Raw genomic sequence first — 5,743 nt, 5'->3', positions numbered from 1 at the left:
TGTGTAGCTGGTGTTGAGGCCTGTGCTGGGGTATCCTCGCTTCTATATTTAGCAAACTTAGCTAGAGTACAGCTAGGGTATGTTTATACAAGTGGCCATTCACACCTCCAGCCACAACATAGACATATCCATAAGTGTTGAAGTGAACTTAGGCTTCATCCAACAAAATCTGTTATACAGTAGCCTTATGATGTCAGATGGTGATCTCAAATATCTGAAACAAAGCAGATGGAGGTGGGTCAGCATTTGAATGGAAGCATCCAAAGAAAACTCAGGTGATGTCAGAATGCAGCATTGGTGCTGCAGTACTTAGTACAATTCTCTTTGAATTAATACTGAACAAAAATTCCAGCGTGTTGATAGGTGGCACTGTGCTAATGGAGGTGCTTCCTTTTGGATGGGAAGTAAAGCCATGGTCCTGGTCACTTGTGGACATTAAACAGCCCTGTTTGCAAAAATAGCAGTGCTAATCCTGGTAGTCTAGTCAAATTCCAATTTTGGTAATTCATTCAGCTGATCTAAAATATTCTACTGCATTTGGACAAAATTATTCTTCCCTTTCTCTGATATACAGTGTTAAAAGTGCACTAAAATTGCCATGTTTCACCCCAGAGGTTGCTGCATTTTACTTGTGGATGAATCATTCATTGTTGCGCTGGAAGGTGTTGATGGCTGGCAAAAAGTGTGTCTTCGATCTGTGAGCAATCACAGAACTCAAAGAAGTTGATGGATTGTTAGCCACCTTTTCATTTCAAGCTAAATGGAGGAAGAAATTAAGTTCCCTTATGGAGTAAGATAGCTGAAACAATAAAAGCCGCTGGAGCACATGGGAAGAACTGAACAAGATGCCACTCAGAATGACAGGGATTTCCCTGGAACTGACTGAAAATGCAGGTGCTGGGGCATAGGTGCATGGAGCTATATATCTCTGTGTGTGAGAAGCAGAAGGGAACCAGACAGTGAGCAGACAGCAAGGGAAGCAGTGTGATTGTGGCCTTTGGAGGAAACCAACAGAGGTGCTTTTGGGCAGTGTACTGGGTGGAAAGGCAGGCTTGGAAATTGTGAGCAAGGAAACTGCCTACCGTTTGTTCCAACTATCAGGGCCGGCTCTAGGTTTTTTGCTGCCCCAAGCAAAACTTTCTTTTTTTCGCTGCTCCCATCTCCCTGTTGGGGGGCTTTTACACATGTTTGCACTTTGCAATGTTTTGTTTTGTTTTTTGACTGGCTGTGGTACTGATGCAGCATTGGGCAATGAGTGCATCTGAATCTGCTTGAGTCGGGTGTATCTGCCTGAATTTTTTGTTGAGACAAAGGAGCTGAAAAGCCCCCTGGGCCACTAGAACACCTCAGTAATTTGTGCCGCCTGTAATATGTGCGGAGGGGAAATACAGAATAGAGAGTGAAATTTCAAGAGGCTTAAATCACTGCTTGCTTTGCTGCCCTGGTGTCATGTCTGGGTCTCTTGAAGGAAGGCTACAGGGTTGTGCAGCCATGATTGGAGGCTAAGCTAGAGCCCTCAGAAGGGGACAGTTATCTCTTGAGACAGCCCTTGGCTTTCCTGGGCACGCTTTGTATTTCAGTCTTAATAGGAGCTGGACTGCTGCTTCTGAGTGCTTTCTGCTACTTTTGGTAATTTAAAATGAGCCTGACGTTCCTCAAATCATTAACTGAAATGGGTAAGGAGTGTTCTGGAGAATTTCCTGCTGTCTGACAGGTACTAATTCCGACACTGCTACTTGATCAAAGGGTCGGGTAATTATCTTTAAAAAGTTGTGCCTGAATGAAGGGATTTCTCCCAGTTCAGATGTGTTTCCAAGGGGGCAGGGGAAGGGAGAGAAGAATGGGGAAAGCTGGGCTAATCCTTGAAGGGATATTTCATGGCCCTCTCTTCCGGGGAGTCTCACTGAGCCCTGCCGGCTGTGCTGCAGCGTAAGGTTACCTGGCTGGTGGCATTGATGGTGTTATTGGCTGCTCGGGGCTTACCGGCCCTGGTAAGTTTTTGGTGGCTTTTTCATTGTTCCTTGGGACACTTGGGCTGTAGGGCTTTAGAAACATGAAATCACTCTTGGCGGACTCTGGGGTCAGGCAGACTTTGTAGCAGTAGCCCGGAGGGTTGCTGCCTGCCACGTCCATGCAGTTGGTGGGCACTTTGTTGCCCAAGGAGACCTGGGACTTGATGATGGAATTTTTGAAGACATTGGCCGGAATGCTGCCCCTGGAAATGTGCCGCCCCAAACACGTGCTTGCTTTGCTGTTGCCTAGAGCCGGTCCTGCCAACTGTTTAGGGAAAAGGACTTTGTGTACATTCTTTATAAACAAACAAGATTGCATCAAAGCAATACCTGACTTGTATAATCAGTTTATTCTCCTAATGGAAACAACCCATCAAGGCCTTGAGTACTGCCTATCCACCTGGGCTATGGGGCAACAATATTATAGGAGAGACAGTAAAGAGTAGGGCTATAGGAAACGAACCTTTCCCTGGTTCTGCTTACTTTTCTATTATGAAGTAAATAATAAAAATGTTCATTTGAGTAATTTGGGCTTGCTTGCAAGTTGCTTGACCTAATGAAGAGGAGATGATAAAGAGAAATTAAACCTTTTTAAAGATAGGTGGCTAGACCCTTAGGTAGTGTAAATCACTTCAATGAAGCTACAGCAGTCTTAAAACTTGTCTGATTTTTCAAAACCAGTATGGGATTAACTACCCTGAATAGAATTAATCAGCAATGAAAAAGATGCTCTATCAGGTCCTCATCCACCTCATAACTTGCTTCTTGTTACAGCACAAGATGAAACTAAAGAGTGAAATGTTTGTTTTATTGAGGAAGAACAATGCTTACAGTGTTATTTGCTGTATCCTTTGCATGTGATTGAAAAGAGTCATTTATCAGCTTGTTGCTTCTGTCCATTCTTCTGACCCTTTAGAATGAGAGTTAGGAAAGTGAGCTTCATTCTGGTGTTACATACAAGATGATTTTTATATTAAAATTCTGTAGAAATTCAGTGTAATACCCTTGAGTGTTGAACAGTGCACCAATAAATACTTGAAATTGCAGGACTACTATGATCCTTATGAAGCAAATTTCAAGCAGACTTTTAAGCAGATATTTTAAGTTTGCAAATTGTTCCTTGTATAATTCAATGTGTCAGATTTGGAGCACTAGGCTTTTGTTTATAGATGGGAATAATCTGAGTGGCTCCTTTTCATAGTATGGAAAATGTCTTCTTAGAGACTAAAAGTCCTCAGTATATTTAATTTACTGAAGAAAAAGTTAAGTGACTTCATTAGCATCTATAATGTATGTAGGGAGAAGACATCAGTTACTGTACTAGAAGGCTCCTTAACTTAGTAGACAAAGGCATAACAAGATCCAGTGGCTAGAAATTGAAGTAAACAAAATTCAAGGTGGAAATAAATTGCAATTACTTTTGTTAACATTGAGTGTAATTAACATTTGGAACAGATATGGTAAATTCTCCATCACTTGGAGATCCAGTCTTGATTTAAAAAATCCTTCTAAAAGATGTGCTATAGTTAAATCATAAATTACTCAGCTAGATGGGTAAATTTTATGGCCTATATTGTTCAGGAGGTCAGATTAGATTATCATAATAGTTTCTTCTGGCTTTAATTCTATTCTATATATGTTTTTATACCACTCTCATCATTGTAGTTCCTGAATGCCTTCCAGTAGTGCATAAACAATGTGACAACATCCGTCACGTGGTATTTGCTCTTTCATCCTCTGCCCAGACATAGAAGCATGTGCAGTGGAATTGTCTTCTTTTGGTAGGCTTCTGTTAGTTTGGTTGAACTGTTATAAATATACCTGGTATGTGTTTACACTGAAGAAGCGGTGCAGGCTGTACTGGCTGCCACTTCCAGCAGCTCCCATTGGCCTGGAGCAGCAATCCGCAGCCAGTGGGAGCCGTGATCGGCCGGACCTGTGCACATGGCAGGTAAACAAACCGTCCCGGCCCACCAGGGACTTTCCCTACACAAGTGGCTTCCCAAGTTTGGGAAACACTGCTTTAAAATATAAAGGTCCTTGGCACTGTCAACCAGTAAACAAAACAGGGTAGAGTGCATGTGGAGAGGAAGTTCTCACTGGTACTGATAGCACCTCGGGTGGGTTTGTTGATCCTAGCATCAATGCTAGTGCCATTGAGACGAGCTGCTACTACAGCACCAATCCTTTGATGCAACATCATCAGCAGCATCAATCGAACCTCTAAGTGTTAACAATGCCAGATGCATATGCGTCTGTATGAGATGTCCTGTGTCTCTCAGCACCAGCCTTCGCAGCAACTCAGGAGACATTTTGTCTAGTAACGATAAACCATCAGACTGACTTACCCACAGGAACAGCTCAACTTTCAGTATTGTGGCCTCTTTCATACCCTCCTGTATCTCTTCACCTGGGTCCATCGAGGGACAAGTCTAGTAGGCTGTCTTGTTTACCATCATCTCTGGCATCTTGATGATGCTCCTTGAGACTGAGGTACCACATCCCCTTAGCTGGGTGACTCGGGTTCATCTTCCTAATTGGAGGTTGGCTTTTATGCATCGTGGCCTCAGGATAGAAACTGTCACTCTCCATCCAGGGATCTTCACCCCTGATACTCAGCAGAGGTTCTGCATTGGTGGAGTGGCGGGATTGGCTCCAATGCCTAACCAATGGCCATTCTGGAATCTGTGAAGGTTTCCTCCCACCACCAGATCCTCTCCAGACCCTTATCCCTCCAGATCCCTGAGTAGATGTTGGGACAGTTCATGTGAGAAGGCATGCAAAGTCACTCCTGATACTTAGTACAAGCAAACTGTCCCAGTGGAACCTTTATTGGAAGAAACATGGGAGGCTCCATCTCAATCTGTTTTGGGTACCTCCTCTCCATTCCCTGCTGAGGCAGTGGTGTCTAGTATGTCCTCACCTCTTCAGGATAATTACAGGGCAGAAGAGGACTTATTTATGAGGGTGGCTTCCTCCATGGACATACAAATGGAGGTAGTTCAGAAGAGCTTATATCAATTGGTGGACATTTTGGGCTCAACAGGGCCTCCCAACTAGCTCAACCCATCACAGAGGACATTTTCTTTTTTAATTAGGGAGTTCACTCCACTGTCTCAGACCATTCTGTAGAAAGGTCTTTTCGACTCAGATGAGCTTTACTGTTATGTTGAGAGTTCCATTGTGCCAGAGGATCTTAAAAGCTATGAATGTATGTAACTTATGTTTTTGACCAACTTATATACCTTTGTATGTGTTCCTGGCCATCTTTGGTTTATTTCATTTTATCTGGACAAGTCCCTCTAAATGCTATATTTTTGTTGGCTAAATGCTAAAATAGCTAAGGTAAAATACTACTTTTAAATGACTGAAATGACAGAGCCTGACAACATAACTTTCACTTAAGTAACACAACAATCCACAATAGCTTTGGCACAGGAATTGCACACTACTTTATTGCACACTAGGAATTGCCCTACAGGAATTGCACACTACTTTATGGTGCATTTCTGGCAGCTAAGTTTGCAGTTGCACAATGCTGAGCAGATTTATTTCATCAGAAGATTTTCATCACAGGTTGCAAACCACTGGCCTGGGTGATTTTATTGGTCTCCCATATTGTAGCACCTCCTAAAGCAGAAGGAGTGAGTTAAAGCTGAATTTTCATAAGAATTCAGTGTTAGTGTATTGTTTGCTTGAACTTTATTGTAGTTAGTGCAATATTGGCAGTA

This window comes from Chelonoidis abingdonii, chromosome 3, assembly GCF_003597395.2.
Source record: "Chelonoidis abingdonii isolate Lonesome George chromosome 3, CheloAbing_2.0, whole genome shotgun sequence".
NCBI classification, from domain to species: domain Eukaryota; kingdom Metazoa; phylum Chordata; order Testudines; family Testudinidae; genus Chelonoidis; species Chelonoidis abingdonii.
This window is presented reverse-complemented; position numbering follows the sequence as displayed.